Here is an 18,524-nt window from a genome sequence, read left to right as displayed (position 1 = left end):
CTCCCAGCACCATTTGTTAAAGAGACTGTCTTTTTTCCATTGGATACTCTTTCCTGCTTTGTCAAAGATTAGTTGGCCATACATTTGTGGGTCCAATTCTGGAGTCTCTATTATATTCCATTGGTCTATGTGTCTGTTTTTGTGCCAATACCATGCTGTCTTGATGACTACAGCTTTGTAGTAGAGGCTAAAGTCTGGGATTGTGATGCCTCCTGCTTTGGTTTTCTTCTTCAATATTACTTTTAAAAGCCAAAATTTTAGAAGCACCATTGAAATAAATATATCTGTGATTATGTAGTCAGTGAGAAAAATGTTTTAATTTATAATATTATGTATCAAGAAGGTTCACAGGGGAGTTCAAGGATAATGGTAATTTCTTGGCATATTTGTACCATGAATCTGAATATATGACAAATATTTTATAAATTTTATTTTGTTTCTATATAGTAAAAACAATTTAAAAATAAACCACTGTTGGTAGGATTCTCTTATGGTCATTTAATGTATTATTTCTAAAACATTCCATTTAGCTTTCATGGAAATAATTCTTTCTTATATACCCATATGTAATTGTTTTACATAATATTTAATTGAATTACACAATTTCAGTAGCAAGTGTAACCAGCATAAGTCTGTTTGGGAGCAAACACAGTTGATTCTTTGTAACCATCTTCTCAAAGGTAGGAGGAGAATTTGATGAGCTTGCCACAATCTGTGATTACTAGCTGTGAGCACCAAGTAATAATGGACATCAGCTAGGATGTTTTATAGGGTGAAGTTCATCCTGGAGTTGGCTAATTGCAGATTGGTTAAGAGCTTCTGCTGTGTACATGACTTCCTAGACATAACTTCAGAAACAAGCAAACATATATAAGAATAAATATTATAAGGTAGAGAAATTAAGACACTATTTTTTTAAAAGTCAATTTGGATTTTATTTGCCTTCTGTATGAAGTCACTTCATTCCTGCTTAATTTATTTGTGCATCTAAATGTTTTTTGAAATTATTTTGCTTTCCTTTTAACTTGGAAGATAATTTCTTTTAAAATGTGGTTTGTGAAAAGATGACCTACCCATGTCTATCTATTGAGTGAATACATTACTAAAGTATAAAAAAAATCCTAAATTCTTTGTGTTATATTTAAGTTCAGAGGGTTACTGGAAACAGGTTGTACCCAGATTTTATATATTATTAAAACATTAAGTGCTTTGTACTTTGTGTCATAATTTCTCTATCTTTTTTAGAAGTCACAGCCCATTATACTGGCCTGGCGACTTCACCTGCTTCAGGGAAGGTGCACTTATTGAGACTATCTTTTCTTTGTGCTCTGGTGAAGCATGATCTAGGATCTTGAGAAATCCTAGCACCTTTGGAGTGTTTTAGAGTATCTCTCAGTTTAGAGAACTATTATTTTTACAATTAGTGAGTTTTTTGGGGCGTCTGGGTGACTCAGTCAATTAAGTGTCCAATTCTTGGTTTTGCCTCAGGTCCTGATCTCACGGTTTGTGAGATTAGGCCTTGCATCAGGCTCTGTGTTGATAGTGCAGAGCCTGCGTGGGATTCTCTCTCTCCCTCTTTCTCTGCCTCTTTTCTTCTCATGTATTTTCTCTTTCTCAGCAACAACAACAAAAAAAAAAACAAACAAAAACAAACCTTAAAATAAAAACCAATCACTCAAGTTTTTTATAAGGTTAACTTAATTATCAAATTGGAGCAGCTTTGTTTTTCCACAATATCTGAATGTGTATATACATAATGGTGCTGTATTAAAATCTAACCCTTTGCAAAGGTTGTAAAGTATGCTATCATAGATCGTATACAGGTCTGTTTCAGTGTCATCTTTCATTCACTCATATATTTATTAAACAAATATTTATTGAGTGCTTCCTATGCACCAGGCATTATTTTAGATACTGGGGATACAATGATCAACAGAATACATAAAAAATTCTTACTTTTTTTGCATTTCTTTTTTAATTTTTAAAATTTTAATTTTTTATTTTATGTTTAGAGAGAGAGAGAGAGAGTGTGCATGTGTGTAAATTGGGGAAGGGCAGAGTGAGAGGGAAAGAGAGAATCTTAAGCAGGCTTCACGCCCAGTGCAGAGCCTGACTCAGTACAGGAGCCCAAGCCTGAGGTCAATACCTGAGCTGAAATCAAGAGTTAGATGCTTAACTGACTGAACCACCCAGTCACCCCCAAAATTCTTACTTTTGCAGGGTGTGACAGACTGTGTGCATGTGTGCGAATTACTATGAGGAAAACTAAAACAGAGGAAGGAGAAGAGGAATGAGGGGGAGTTGCAACTATAAATAGGGTTATCAAGGATGGCCTCACGCAGGTGACTTGTTATAAAGGGCGTGAGGAAGGTAAAAGAGTCTTGGGGAAAGAGTACTTCAGAAAGAGTGGGCAGCAAGTGCTAAGTCCTCAGGCTGAGGCATGTTTCCCGCCATCCAGGAACTATAAGACCAATGTGACTAGAGTAGAGTGAGCAAGAAGGAGAACAGACACTAGTTCCTGTGAGGCCTCTGGTCTTATAGGCTATTGCAAGGGCTTGGTCTTGTACTTAGAGTGTGCAAAGAAGCCAGGGAGAGTTTCAGATAAAGATGTGACATGATCTGGCTTATGTTTTAAGAGGACATGTTGCTACTCATGCTCTCATGAGACTAAACTTAGTGAGGAAGGGCAGAAATAAGGATACCAATTAGGAGGCTATTGTGATAACCTAGATGAAGGATGGTAACTAGAGTGGTTATGTTTTGAAGGTGGAGTGGAAAAGATGTCTTGAGTGACAGAATGTGAGATGTGAGTGAGAGAAGGCAGTGGTGAATTGCAGGGTTATTTATTGACTTGTGCAGCTTGAAGGCTAGAGTTGTATTAAGTATAGGGAGACACTCATTTGGGGTGAAAGATCAGGAGTGCAGTTTTGGAGAGCCCAGCTGGCAGTTGAATATACTACTCTGGGTTTCAGGGCAGAGGTTCTGGACTGGAGGTAGACACTTGGGAGTTGTCAGAGTATAGAGACTGGATGAAATCCACAAGTGAGTGTAGATAGAGAAGGAATGAGGTTCAGGACCCTGGGCTACTTCCACACTGAGGTTGTGAGATGAGATGGAACCAGTAAAGGAGAATGAGAAAAAGCAGCTAATGAGGAGAGTGTGGTGTCTCATGAGCCAAGTGAAGAACCTGTGTGAAGGGCAGCGAATCAGATACTTCCAAGATGAGGGTCCAGAATTGACTGAGGAGGTTAGCAATGGGGATGTCACTGGTGAGTTTGACAATAGCAATTTTACTGGAGTCATAGGGACCAAAACTTGGTGAGGATTCAAGAGAGAGCAGGAATAGAGAAATGGAAACATAAAATGTGGACAAATATCTTAAGGATTTTTGCTGCAAAGGAAAGGTGAGAAATATAGCTGAATGGAAAAGTGAGGTCAAGAGAGGTTTTAAAATGGGGAAAATGGCAGTATGTTTGCTGGTATAGGAAAGAGGAAAAAAAAGGAATGAGCTTTCATGTAGTAGCATAATTCTCATCCAGAAGAATGTTGGTTTTGTTTGAAACAGCTAAAATCATTTAGTTTACTATTGTAAACACTAATTCTTGTTAATGCAGTTTGTATTTTCAACATAAAAAGTTCTTTCTTGTCATATCCATCAAACATCAAATTTTCTTTTCTGAGCCCTTAAATAAATGATGTCTTGATACGGATAGTTTCTGTTCATCTTATTCGGCCTAATGTAGTCCTTAGTTCTGCACCAGTATACATAGGCCTGAGGTACACTCAATTCACACTTTCTTCAGTAGCTGATGACTTTTTATATTTTTAAAGACTTTATGTTTTAAGAGCAATTTTAAGTTCACAGCATAATTGAGAAGAAGGTACAGAGATTTCCCATTTATCCCCTGCCCCTGCCATTCATAGCACCCCCTATTATCAACATTGCCCATTGAGGGGGACATTTGTTTTAATTGATGAACCCACACTGACACATGATAATCACCCAAAGTCCATACTTACAGTAGGTGTTCACTCTTGGTTTTCTGCATTCTGTGGGTTGGGACAAATGTATAATAATATGTATCCTTCATTATCATATTAGACAGAATATTTTCACTGCCCTAAAAGCCCTCTGTACCCTGCCGATTCATCCTTCCCCACTGTTACAGCTCCTGGCAACTGATCTTTTTATTGTCTCTATAGTTTTGCATTTTCCAGAATGTCATACAATTAGAATCATGAAGTATGTAGCCTTTTCACTTAGTAATATGACTTAAGCTTCCTCCATGTTTTTTCATGGCTTGATAACTTACTTCTTTTTAGTGCTGAATAATATCCCACTGTCTAGATATACCATAATTTATCTGTTCACCTACCGAAGGATGTCTTGTTTACTTGCAAGTTTTGGCAATTATGAATAAAGCAGATGAAAACATTTGTATGTAGGCTTTTGTGTGGATATAATTCCTTTGGGTAAATACCAAGGAGCATGATTGCTCGTTCTTGTGGTAAGAGTATGTTTAGTTTTGTAAGAAAATGCCAAATTGTCCTCCCAAGTGGCTGTACCATTTTGCATTCCCACCAGCAATGAATGAGAGTTCAGAGATACTACTTCTGAGCTTATTTTTTTTTCCCCTTAGGTTTTGCTTCTGTTGTCTTCCTACTTTCTCTTATTTCAGTATTGAATCCTCTCTAGCAGGAACTTTTTGACTCTCAGAACATACTGCATTTCAGTATCTTCTGCCTTCCAACCTTTGCATTTTTATTGATCTCTGCATAAAGGCTACTGGCTTCTAGGTATTTGTTTAGTAATTAGGTAGCGGAGGAGACTCTAGGCACATTTCATTTGCATGAATGGCCCGATTTTTGGGTCTTATTTAAATCCCTAGGCACCACATACTGATAAAAACTTCTCAGATGGCTCTAGAATTGAAGAGGTACTTATCAAAGATAATTTTTTTTGTTTTTTTGGTTGAGGAAGAGTTTGAAGTTAATTATATATAAACTCTGAAAATCACTTAAGTTTTGCATTTAGTTTCTGCTATAATTTAGATCATATATCTTGTCCTGATTTTAATTTTCATGAGGCCTGTTTTTTAAGATCAGCTATATCAGTGCTGTCTAATGGAAATATAATGCAAGTTTTATATATAATTTTAAATTAAAAATTTTTCTGGTAACTGCCTTAAGCAAGTAAAAAGAAACAAGTGAAATTAATTTAAATAATGTGTTTTTACTTAACATATCATCTAAAATATTGTCATTTCAATATGTAATTGTTACAAAAATTATTTAAATGATTTATATCCTTTTTTCATCCTCAGTCTTAGAAATTTGTATATCTGACATAACGAACCATATAACTTTAACTATAATGTGTTGATATTCACAAAGAGTAATGAAATAAAGAGACAAAACTGCACCTATTCTACCTCCAACTACTGTGCCTATAGATCTGCACTGTCTAATGTGGCAGTCACTTAGGGCCATTTGACGCCTGCAATATGTCAGATATGCTATGAATACAAAATACACAGCAAATTTCTAAGACTGAGGATGAAAAAAAGAATACAAATTATTTCAGTAATTTTTATGACAATTACATATTGAAATGACAGTATTTTAGATGATATGTTAACTATTGGTTAATTAATGTAGGATGGATTTTTTTTACATTAATTTAAAAATCTACCCTGAAACCAAATAGGTGATTGTATGGAAAACAGATAATTATAAATATGCAGAAAAACCACTAAGGTGTAATTGATTTTAGCAGTGGCTAGCATAAATTAAAAATGGCTGACACGATAATAAGTTTTAGCAAAATTATTTAAAATAATTTGCTTCTTCAGATAACTTCTGAGTAAGTAGTTATAACAGCAACATCATTAAGAGTTTTAAAAGATGAGAAGCACCGTCCCAAACATACTTACATCCATTTTCATTTGATCCCACAACCCCCCCCCCCCCCCCACCAATAAGGTAGATAGGTACCATCATGACTCATGTTTTTACAGATGGGGAACCTAAGGCCAGAGAGGTTTAGTAATTTGCTCCAGGTTACACAGTGGGTAAATTGAGGATTCAGGATTTGAACTATAGACAGTCTGATTCTAGAGCTTACTTTCTTAAAGTCTGAACCTAAGGGGGAAAAAATAAGCTGAGAAGTAGTACCTCTGAACTCTCATTCATTGCTGGTGGGAATGCAACATGGTACAGCCACATGGAGGACAATTTGAAGATGCATCTTTAAATTATATGATTGAGGAGTAAAGAGTAGAGATTACTTGCTTTGTGAAATGAATATGTTCTAGAAATTTGAGCACAAATTAACTCTAAATAAATCACATTCTGTTTGCCATTAATTTGTCTTAATTTGAGGGTTGCTTTATCTTGATTTCTGACTGATCTTCAGTTAAAACGGAGCCTTAACACTTTATTATTCTGTCATCAACAGTTGATATTCATCAACTCTGACTTGGGGGAAAAACAGCTAATAATATGTAAGGTAAACCTTTAGTGTAAGAGAGAACTAGAGTTTGCAGCTTGATTGGGGAGATAAGGTTCTAATACTGATGAAATATTAAAACTTATTAAGAGAAATCCAGTAACAGCAGCAACAACCATTTATTGAGTGATTACTATATGCTAAGCATTGTGCTAATAAGACTTTGCACGTATTATCTTAATCATTAAAATGATGCTGTAATGAATGTTTTTCTCTTCCTCAGTAAGTTACATAAGTGCCAAAAGCAGTACCACTGCAGTTCGAAACAATTAGATTCTGTGAGAATTACTGTATTTGATTCTGGGGATCATATTTTAAGACAGACACTAACAATGAAAAGGCAGTTAGGTAGCTGAGTGGTAGGTGAATGATCAGAAAATAATTTGATGTTTAGGAGAGGTTGTAGAAACTGTAATCTTTAACCTAAGGAAAGAAGACTTAGTGGATAGTTAGTTGTCTTTAAGTATTTGGGACAATGAATGTGATCTGAAGAGAAACATGACTATGGGAAAGGAATACACTTTTCTGTCTTTCTGCAAAGAATACAGAAGAGAAATGAACAAAATAACAGATTTTTATTTCTGAATAAGAAAGAACTTTCTCAAGGAATGGCTTGACAACTAAACCAACTTTCTGTTCAGATGTGTTTGGATACAGACTAGGTCCTTACCTGGATATTTTAAATTGAATGCTTATATTTGGAAAATTTGGACTATAGGAATTGACCATTGGATGAGTTGTCCAGTTCTTCAAATGAAAGACCCTTCAAAGTTCTTTCCATTCTTGGGAGTTTGTGATTTTGTCATCAATTATGTTCTAAAATCAGATACTTTCGTAATATAAATAATTATCTCGGTGTGTATATTAAATTGGAGATTGTGATTTAATAAGAATGTCAGAGCTAAGAAGGATGAAATCTTGTAGTCTCACCTCATTTTGCAAATGGGGAAACAGAGAAAGTTAGAGAAAATAAAGCTCTAGTTGGACAAATAGGTATTGACTTCAGTTCCAATGCTTTTTTTTTGGTTACCGTTACTAATGTATAGGTAGACTAAATCACTTACAGCACATTTTTAAAGGTCCCTTTTAATCTTATCCAGAGGTAACAGAATGAAGCAACTGTCAGTTCATTTTTTTAATTAAAATAATTTAAAAAAATGTTTATTTATCTTGGTGGGGGGGGGGAGAGCGCGTGTGCACGAGCGGGGGAGGGGAAGAGAGAGAGAGGGAGACACAGAATCTGAAGCAGGCTCCAGGCTCCGAGCTGTCAGCACAGAGCCTGATGTGGGGCCTGAACTTGGGAACAGCGAGTTCATGATCTGAGCTGAAGTCAGACGCTTAACTGACTGAGCCCCCCAGGTGCTCCTAGTTCATTTTGTTCTAAGCAGGACACGCTTGAGTCCATTTTGTTGTTGTTATCTCATCCGAACTTGGAGCTCAGTGATTCTCCTAAAAACAAATTTCTGTTTCTTCATGGTGTTTTATTTCCTTGAAGATATATGTATGTTCACACTGAATGCAGAAGAAAGGTACAGTGGCTCTGAGAATGTGTTGTTCATTCAACAAATATTTATTGAAGGTCTCTTGTGTGCTTTTCCAAGCACAACTGTACTGTCTTAGGCTTTTACTCTGAGATGGGAAACATCAAATTGTTTTCAGTAGAGAATGAGATTTGCTTTCTTCTTTTTCTCCTCCTCCTCCTCCTGCTGCTGCTGTTAAGGTATGCTGAAATATAAAAGGATTCTCCAGGAATTTCAGCCAGGTGTAGTCTGCCTTGATTTAGTGAGACACACCTTTTGGCTGCTAGGCACAAGATTGGAATAACTAAAGTTCCAGGTTTATATAAGCTATATATAAGTTCACAACAAGTTATGTAAGTAAGTTCGTAAGAAAACAAGTATAAACCTCTTGAAAATATTCTACCATATACCAGCTTGAAAAACATAACTTCGTAGTGGGATTTGACAGACCTGGGTTTGAATTCCACCCCTCAATGGTGATTTTATTTTGAAATGTACTAATTCACTGAGCTTCCTCATTGGTGAGGAAGTTTCCTCAGTTTCCTCATTGGTGACATGGGGGTAAAATCTTTTTCATGGAACTTTTTGATGATTAAATGATTAAAATGAGTCCGTGCATGTGAAATGCTTAGCTCAGTGCCTGGCACATTGTAAACATTCAATAAAAGGATGTAACTATTACAATGATAATTTACTCAAGGGAATTTTAAGAATGGGTAAGTTATTTTAAAGATTTGGGGTGCTACCTCAGAGCCTTAATTTATTTTTAGTTTAGATGATATCTTAAATACCTTTGTCTAAAAGTCCTGACATTGACACAGTGCTTCAAGTAATACCTCTTTCTTAACACTGTTTTGCATGCATATGAATTAATTCTTTCATATGTCATTAGCTGTTTTTGTGGTGTCACAGTGTGGCAAATTCTAGAACTTTGCTCCACATTCTACAGACCTTCTTATCAGTTTTGTATCAATTCTGGAGGTTTGGCTATTGATTAAAGCAGGCAGGGAAGGTCCTCTCTGAATAGGTCACAGTTGACCTCTAGCCAGAGGACACCCAAGGGACTTGTTCATTTTGAAGGTTTCTTGGGCTGTAGGGGTGTGTGTGTGTGTGTGTGTGTGTGTGTGTGTGTGTGTGTGTGTGTACTCTGTTATCCAGAATCTTTGTCCTCCCAGAGAGTAAACACAGCACCTCATGATTTTGTGGACAAGTTCACCTCTGTAATGTTTTTTGTTGCCCTATTGTTACGCTTGGAAATTCAGTCTGGCTTTTAGTTTGATATTGTATCTATGGCACTATCTGGTAAAAGCGTAACAATGTTGACTTGCCAGTCTCTAAGTGATACTAGGAGAAAGTTACGTGTAAAACCTGTCTTTATGGTGCCCTCCTTTCCTTGGACTATGGCTGTCAGCTGCTTCTAGCCCAGTTCTAGGTCTTCTTTTCCTGGCGCTTTCTTTAGGTATCACATAGCTGAGTTGATAAATTCATCTGGATTAATGGGAGAGGGTTAGAGGACATTTAAACTGCTTTTGGAGGCACTATTTTGCTTTCCTTTCTCATCAGTTATTTGAAAGTACTTTTGCAAAACTGAGACCACTGTATTAATGTAACATTTCAGCATTATATTCAGTGGAGCCGTTAGTGAATAATCATGAGAATTCTAGATCATGGGAAAGGTAGGTTCATGGCAGGTCTCTGGTGAAGATATGGGCATGTACAGCCTTAAAAAAAAATTTTTTTTTAATGTTTACTTATTTTGAGAGAGAGAGAGGGAGGGAGGGAGAGGCGCAGGTAGGGGCAGAGAGAGAGGGAGACACAGAATCTCAAGCAGGCTCCAGGCTCTGAGGTGTCAGCATGGAGCCGACACTGGGCTCAAACTCCCGGATTGAGAGATCATGACCTGAGCCGAAGTTGGACACTTCACCAACTGAGCCACCCAGGTGCACCTAGCCTTTCTTTGTGTACTTAACATTCAATGTCACGTTAGTTTTAGCAAATATGTTTTTAAAAATTTTTTTTAATGTTTATTTACTTTTGAGAGAGAGAGACCCCGAGTATGAGTGGGGGAAGGGCAGAGAGAGAGAGAGGGAGACACAGAATCTGAAGCAGGCTCTAGGCTCTGAGCTGAGAGCACAGAGCCCCATGCAGGGCTCAAGTTCACGAACTGCGAGATCATGACCTGAGCCGAAGTCGGACACTTAACCGCTGAACCACCCAGGTGTCCCTTAGCAAATATGTTTTTTAAATGGCACCTGCTATTTAATCTTAGGGGTTTTCTGTAACTCATTTAACCAGTTCCCTGTTATTGAATACTTAACATGTTTCTAGTTTTTTATTGTGATGACATAATACTATATATATATATATATATATATATATATATATATATATATGCTTTACATATAAAAGCTTTTATATAAACTTTGTGTCTATGTCTGTGTTTCTGCTTATTTCCATACAATATTTTCCTTTAAGAGGAATTTGAGAGTCAAAGCTGTGAATTCTTTATGGCCCCACCAAAAATCCGTATTCCTTTCTGGAAAGGTGGCACCATTGACATTTTACCTACCATCATATAGAGTCAGACAAAAACGTGTAGTTTTTAGGTGATACAGGTTAGGGCTGGCTTCATTTTAGCTATTATCCTAACTTTACACCTTTAAAAAAGAGGTGGTGGGGGCGCCCGGGTGGCTCAGTCGGTTGAGCGTCCGACTTGGGCTCAGGTCATGATCTCGCGGTCCGTGAGTTCGAGCCCCGCATCGGGCTCTGTGCTGACAGTTCAGAGCTTGGAGCCTGTTTCAGATTCTGTGTCTCCCTCTCTCTCTGCCCCTCCCCTGTTCATGCTCTGTCTCTTTCTGTCTCAAAAATAAATAAACATCAAAAAAAATTTTAAAAAGAGGTGGTGGAATCACAGAGCTAAAATGTTTAGATCTAGATCTAGAAAAGATCTAGTCCTACTTTGATACTTTTATCCATGAATAAACTGAGAACTACAACAGTAAATTCATTTATACAAGATCACATGGCTGGTAATTGGCTAAGCCAGGATTAGAGACTTGACTCCTTTTTGTCCTGTATCTTTTCTTCTTCAGCTTGAACCTGATATACCAGAGAGATTTGTCTCTAGGACTGAACTAGAGGGGAGTGGGACCAGCCTTTCTTTCTTTCTTTCTTTCTTTCTTTCTTTCTTTATTCATTCATTGATTCATTCATTCGTTCGTGATGCATGCATGCATGCCACAGCATAGTGTCTGTTTAGTATATAGTACCCTTACCTATCATCTGGCCCCCTGGCATGCTTGTTGCCCATATTTCCAGTGAAGTTCCTAGGCTTAGTTTTGATAGGCTTAGCTTGAGTTATGTGTCTATTTCTGTAGTCAAAGGGAAAGGAGTACCTTGGCTAGGTCTGAGTCACATGGTCACATGCATGGCCCTAGGTAGGCCCTAGGTGGTAGCTGAAATGGGGCTGGCCAGAAGAAACATATGCCATATAGAGGAATAGCAAGCACAGAGGCCAGGGGTGGGCTAAAGCTTAGCATATGAAGAATGGAAAGAAGTGAGTAAGGAGGTACTAAGATGGGGAGATATGGAATGGAGGGAAGTGGCTTAAAAGGTAGGCAGAAGCCAGATAGTGCAGTAGGGTGCTTGGATTTTACCCTATGGATATGGGAAGTCATGAAATGGATTTAAGCAGTTTGGATTTAAAATTTTTTTTATGTTTATTTATTTTTGAGAGAGAGAGACAGAGACAGGGAGTGAATGGGATAGGGGCAGAGACAGGGAGACCCAGAATCTGAAACAGGCTCCAGGCTCTGAGCTGTCAGCACAAAACCCTATGCGGGGCTTGAACCCACGAACCATGAGATAATGGCCTGAGCTGATGTTGGATGCTTAACCAACTGTGTCACCCAGGCACCCCAGCAGTTTGGCATTTTAAAAAGATCACTCTTCATTCCATTCTCACACTGTAGGAGGGAAGCAGGGAGACCACTCAGGAAGCTCTTTTAGGTGAGAAAGGAAGCTTTCTTGGATGGGAGTGGTGGCAGTTGTGATACACACAAATAAGCCACATTCTGTGTAGATGAGTAGAACCTGATTACTGATGGGCAAAGAGAAAGGGAATGAAATAGATTTCTGGCTTGATTAATACAATGGATGGAATTTCCATTATTGAGATTTAGCACTCTTGTTGATATTGTTCTGTGTTACTCAGTTCCTTCCACCTAGACTTCTTGAGAATAGGATTAGACATCATCTCTTCACCATTTATTCTAGCACAGTGTTAAGGCATATGATAGGCCCTTGGTTTGGCAGGGTGGGAGAAGGCTTAAAGTGACAACAGCAAATCCTGCTTGTTAGGATATACGTTGTTGATTTTTAAATTTGTTTAAAATACAAATTATGTGGGAAGAAACTGCATCAGCTGCATTTTATGGAAAATGTAATCAGACCTCAGTTAAAGAAATCTGTCCTAATTTATTGACAGCTGTAACATTTTCTAATCTGTGGTATTCTCGTTAAATCATCTACCTTATTCTTGTTTTCCTGGGTAATTTTTTTTTTCTTTTTTTTCCTAGAATGAGTGTTTTTTCTTTGGCGTTCTAACATAGTAAAAGTAAAACAAAACCCTAGATAGCTAGCCACATTGTCTTTGGGTGGTCCCTGCACCTTTGATACTGCTTTGTCTCTGTTCCTTTTTTTTTTTTTCTCTTTTATCAAAAACCTCATTCTGAAGTGCCTGTGAAAAAGAGGCCCAGATCAGAAGAAATCAGTTGAGTGGCCCAGCACAGCTTCCTGAGGTTATAGGGCAAACTAAACCTCTTCCCATAATGTGCTTCTAACAGGTAAGCACAGTGGCTAGCGGGTCTCAGGAGATGCTTACCAATGTTGGTTACTCATCCTTAACCAGTGCTTTGGTTTCTCTTAGTCATGGCTGTTGTTCTTTCTGGCATGGTTTTTGTTTTCTCCCAAGAGAAACTTTAAAACAGGAGGAATTGAATAGAGGCAGCTTGAAAAGAGAGGAATACAGAACACAAGCTACCGTTAGCTGGTGTCCTCACTGTGCTGGCCACTGCTGACGTAGAATACTGAAACAGCCCTAATGGTTTGCTTGGCCCAAGTTTGCAATTGGTTTTGAAGCCCCCAGGCCAAATAGCAGGCTCCAGTCCAGCAAGTACATACCTTCCTTACTCATCTTCTGAGGCAAAAAATGTGCTTTTTGTTCTGCTATTCTCCATTTGCTACAGATCTTTAAAATGATGATTAAGAGAATTTCAGAAACCAAAATTATTTTCCCTAGTCTTATTTGTATATTTCTGAAGGATTAGAAATTTAAGTTCTGTTCCTTAAAAATTTCTAAGGAAAAAATGTACCAAAACTTTAGGGTCTCTTCCACAGTCTCAAATCAATCCTTGTTTCTGTAAGTGGTGGTGTCACTAAATGTTCTTAAGGAAAAATTGTTGAAGGAGGTAGAGCTGTGGAGGGGCTCGGCATATGGAGGTTGGGTGAACATTTTGAGTTAGGTAATTAGGCAATTACAACCATGTGGAACAGAAGCGATGATTAGACTAATTAGTTAAGCCATTTTGTAAGTGCCACTTTGACCCAAGGGTAATGGCCTAGAAATGCTGCCTTTCCTGATTCATTTGATTGACGAAAAGCAGGTTTTACACGTGGGATTTACTTATTTTTAAAATTAGGGATTTGCCTGGTTTTCATCTGTTTTCAGTTTTATGTCTCTGATAACAGGCAGGTGTATCTGATTTAGGAGTTTTGGGCCAGGACTTTACTGCTTTTGTTTGCATCTCCTTAAAAGCACTGTTGTAGTGGAGCAGATTGAACAGGGTACCTTTAGTCAAGCAAGTCTTTGCAAACAACCAGAGTGTTCTATTTGGTCACTATGCAAGTAACTTTCTAGTGACAAGTCTCTTTCTGGTCATTTTTGTACACCTAACTTGTTCATGTATACATTTATTTATCTACCATTCCTTGGTGTTTGTTGTGTGCCAGATACTATTAGATGCAAAAGATACAAAGATATGTAGCAGTTAAAGATTGTTTTGTTCAGTGTTTACCCCAGTTGCCCCAAATGCTTGGCATTGTAGATTTGTATGTTCAGATTTACCTCATGCAACTGTAGCTGATTTTGCAAAGCAGATTTAAAAACAAACAAACCAGTTTCCATATTCTGAATCCCATTTCTTTTCTTGTAATTTTAAAATTTAAGCTACATCTCTTCAAAATATTTGCTTTTTAAAAAATATCAGAAATGCTGTTTATTAATATGGTATTAGGTGTAATTTACCAAGTACTTTTACACATGCTATGTTGTTGGATCCTGCCATCAACTCTGAGGTAGGCAGCCAAGCATTACTATCCCTGTGGTAGCACCCTCATACTGGGCCCATTGTGTGGTGTTCAAAAAAGTTAGCTGATTTCCCTCAGGTGTTCACAGCCAATACACAACAGAGACAGAACATTACCTCATTTTCTCACTCCTGGCTTATTTTAGTCTTCTCTTACATGCTCTCTTAATGGCTGAAGTAGGTCCACTGGGTTTAAAGAATCTTTTAGGGGCATTCAGCAATAAGTAAAGTATGTTTAATTCTTCATAAACAGCATTAGTAACATATATACCAATCAGATAAATGAAATAGAGCACTATTAAAACATGCTTGTGAGATCTTTTTCAAACAGTGAACATTTTGTGTTGATTTGACATTCACCTTACCTTAGGTAAGAGCTGGTAGGCTTTATGAAAATCTGTAGTGAGGTGAAGAGCCAGACAGACCTTTTTGAATCTTTTGAGAGTATTTTATAGTATATAATGGAGTAATAATATCAACCTTGCAGGAGTGTTCTGAGGATTAAATGAGAAAATCCATGTAAGCAAGGTGCTACTTAGTCATGAAATACTCTATACCTGGTAGCAAAAACAAAGTAAAACAGAAACAAGTAAAAACCTAAACACCAAAGGGGAAAATAAAGCTATTTTTAGGTGCCTTTGTTTATTTTATAATTGAAATTCTAATTCTCGTTTTTATCTCTTTATTAATGTGGTTTCTCCAAGAACCTTTACTGGTAATGTAGAGGTGCTCCATCTCTATGTATGTGAAAGTATCAGAAAAAAAATTTTTTTTTTCTGAGAGAGAGCGAGAGAGAGAGAGCGCATGAGTGAGCATGAACAGAGGAGAGAGAGAGAGAGAGAGAGAGAGAATATCAATCCTAAGCAGGCTCCATGTTCCACGTGGAGCCCAACATGGGACTCAATCCCAGAACCCTAGGATCGTGACCTGAGCCAAAATCAAGAGTCTGTTAGTCAACCAACCGAGCCACCCAGGTGGCCCCCAGATAATTCTTTTTAAAATAAAACCTTCCCAGTTCAGTGTGACCTTTCACAGTCAGTCAGAGTTAATGAACCTCTTTATGAATTGAGGATTTTAAAGACTTGTTCTCTGCTACCCAGAATCTTGTGGCCTAGGAATTTGAGACACAATGGGAATCTTAGTCTTTAAATAGAATTTTGGGTAATAAAATAAGGTGGATTATCAATAGAAAAGCTTGATTAAATGATTGTAACATAATATTATTAACTCAGTCACAAGAAATCCATTAAAATCAAACTAATTAGGAAATATTTGATTGGTTTCTAGGAAAAAATAGAAAAGGTTATAGAGTGACTTGCCACCCAAAATCAGGAACAGAGAATTAGAATTGATTTGGAGACATTTCATGGTACTAAAATACATCATTCTAATACTTAAATATTTAGAGAGAAAAGAAATCCAAAAAAAAAAAAAACTGTTTAAAATATTTTATCTATTGTATGGGATAATAATGAATATTGATTACATTATTTGGATAATATTTTTGGATAGTGCAGAAATTTTGAAAACTCAATATCTTCTATAGCTACAATTAAGCAATTATAATAAAACTTATAAATTTATTACATTTAAAACGTTGAAACATGTTCCTTAAAAAGGTCAGATGGTTCCTTTAGACCATTTTTTATGGAATTTTAAAAAAATGTTATTATTCCCTTTTATATATTTTAAATGCATGTACTTAATGTTCAACTTTTTTTTGATGATTCATGTTGATTGTTTTCTAGTATTCAATTGCAGTGATGTTGTCTTTATGGGTTATAAATCTGTATCTTAAAGGCATTACAGGAAATAATTTTAATGTATGGTAACCAGGTTTTAAAAAAGGGCCTAATAACAATTATTGTTTTTAATGTTTATTTATTTATTTTGAGAGAGATAGAGACAGCACAAGCAGGGGAGTGGCAGAGAAAGAGGAAGAGAGAGAATCCAAGCAGGCGCCATGCTTTCTGCACAGAGTCCAACGTGGGGCTCGATATCAGGAACTGTGAAATATGACCTGAGCTGAAACCAAGAGTTGGATGCTTAACCAACTGAGCCACCCAGACTCCCCCTAATAACAGTGTTAGTTAAATTTTGCTATTTAACAACTAGATTTTCAGCCCCTCTTGTAAATGTACACACAGAATCTTAAGAAAAAATGTTCTAAGTACTTTTCAAGTATTAGCTAATTTATTCCTTACAACAACCTAATGAGGTTGTTTTATGATTGTCCTCATTTTTTAAAGTCACAGGGCAGTTAAGTACCTTGTCCAATAATAAGTAGTAGCATCTAGGTTTGAATTTTTCATCTGGCACCAGTGCCTTCAGTCTTATTCACCAAGGTAGGTCTTTTTGTTCTGTTATGAGTGGACTTCGTTTATCATTTTGGGTAATTGGTGGCCTGGTTTGTTTCCATCCTGATTTTTGTATGTTTTGAAACTTTGTGTTCACTCATTTGTTCATCACATGTTTATTGAACACCCATAATGTGGTGCTGAGGGTTTAGCAAGTAATCCAGGTAGGCCCTTATCTGTTGGAGTTTAGTGTTTAAAACAGTCCTTGAATGTTAGTGCTTGATGGCTAGTAGGAGGGAAGACAGATGTAGCCAAGTGAACTTACTGTGAGGTCAGAAAGAACTCCCCGAGAAGCTCAGGGCTGAGAGGTGAGCAGGGTTAAGCCAGACTGGGAAGGAGGTGTGAGGAGAAGATGGGTGACATTCTAGTTAGAAGGAGCAGCCAAGTGTAAAGGCTGAGATGAGAGGCTGAGTAAGTTGTTCAGGGAACTGCATATAAATCCATTATGACTGAAGCTCAGTATTTTGAATTGAGAATAGAGGTGGTGAAGGGTGTAAATAGTGTAAAAGTGTTTTAAGATCAGACAGAAGAGTAAAAGAATTGATTAACTTTATATTTTATTGTAATTTCTGGGATAACAAAGGTATAGAAACAGAGCATACAGCTTCCATACTTGCAAGGGCACAGAGGCAAGAAAGGAGGTTAAAATAGATGGGATAACTAGCACAAAATAAGTTGGTAGATGTAAACCCAAATATATTTATAATTACATTAAATGTGTATGGACTAAATTAAAGACAAAGATTGTCAGACTGATAAAAATCAACCAACCAAACAAGATGCTGCTTTTACTTTATTGATTCCCACAATATGAGAAATGACAAGTAGTGACCATGAAATAATATACCCCCATCTCCTTACCTCTCCTTGTAGTCCACAAGCTGTCACCTTCTTGGGAAGGATACTGGACTTCCTGCTGTAAGTGCAATGGTCGTGCTGGGAGCTGGCAGGTTAGTTGTATCTGGGTTATGAGGGACTGGCTCCTTACTGGCTTGTGAGACCTTTATGGCAGAGGTGGAGTTTTATTCACATCCCTAGTGATTCATGTAGTTTTTGACATATGGTAGTAATTGGCATAGGTAAATATAAATACCTTGCCTGGTACTTATCATGTGGATACATTTGATTTCCATGTGAGATGTAAAGGATCTTGTTATAGTTTTCACTTATCCATAATACCTGCTAAAACATATATAAGTATATAATAAATATCTCCTAATTAATTCAGTCAAGGTTAAATCTGACTTCTGCATAAGGGTATTGTACTGCTCAATGCTTTGGAGGTTTGTTTCTATAGCACAGAAAAAAAACAAAAACCACTTATTTACACAATAAAGAACCTAATGACCTACTTTTTCATAAATATACTTTACAGGTAGAAGAGTATTCTTTTGGGATGGGGGAGGGATGGGTGAAATAGGTGAAGGAGGTTAAAAGTACACTTATCATGATGAGCACTGAATAATGTATAGAGTTGTTGAATCAGTATATTGCACACCTGAAACTAATATAACACTATATGTTAACACATTGGAATTAAAATAAAATTAAAAAAAGAAATTAACATCCAAAAAATGGTGTTCTTTTATATTTTGAAAAGCATGACTTATTTAATATCAGAACAAATACTTTGCTTATAAAAAGCTGTAATAAATATTAATAATAAAATAATAAAATATTTTTCTTAGAAGAAATATTGGGTAGAACATACCAAAACAGTAATTTATTTCTTTGGAGTGAAAGTTACTTTTGATTCTGTTAGTCCAAATGCCTG

The 18,524-nt window shown here is 36.9% G+C and overlaps 1 protein-coding gene and 1 long non-coding RNA gene across 19 annotated transcripts in view; one reads left to right on the top strand and one right to left on the bottom strand.

Annotated features, from left to right (window-relative positions):
* Positions 1-18,524, top strand: part of PSD3 (pleckstrin and Sec7 domain containing 3) — a 796,422-nt gene that overhangs the window by 213,587 nt on the left and 564,311 nt on the right. The gene's annotated exons all lie outside the window — the stretch shown is intronic.
* Positions 568-15,237, bottom strand: LOC123588071. 2 transcript variants are annotated; one of them, XR_006707683.1, is made up of 3 exons: positions 14,759-15,237; positions 4,021-4,050; positions 568-848 (listed from the first exon to the last, which is right to left on the bottom strand). It is a non-coding gene; the product is annotated as an uncharacterized LOC123588071 (long non-coding RNA). The 2 variants fall into 2 exon arrangements; XR_006707685.1 differs by having other exon boundaries at positions 14,874-15,237.

Source organism: Leopardus geoffroyi, chromosome B1 (assembly GCF_018350155.1).
Source record: "Leopardus geoffroyi isolate Oge1 chromosome B1, O.geoffroyi_Oge1_pat1.0, whole genome shotgun sequence".
In the NCBI taxonomy this organism is placed as follows: Eukaryota; Metazoa; Chordata; class Mammalia; order Carnivora; family Felidae; genus Leopardus; species Leopardus geoffroyi.
This window is presented reverse-complemented; position numbering and strand designations above follow the sequence as displayed.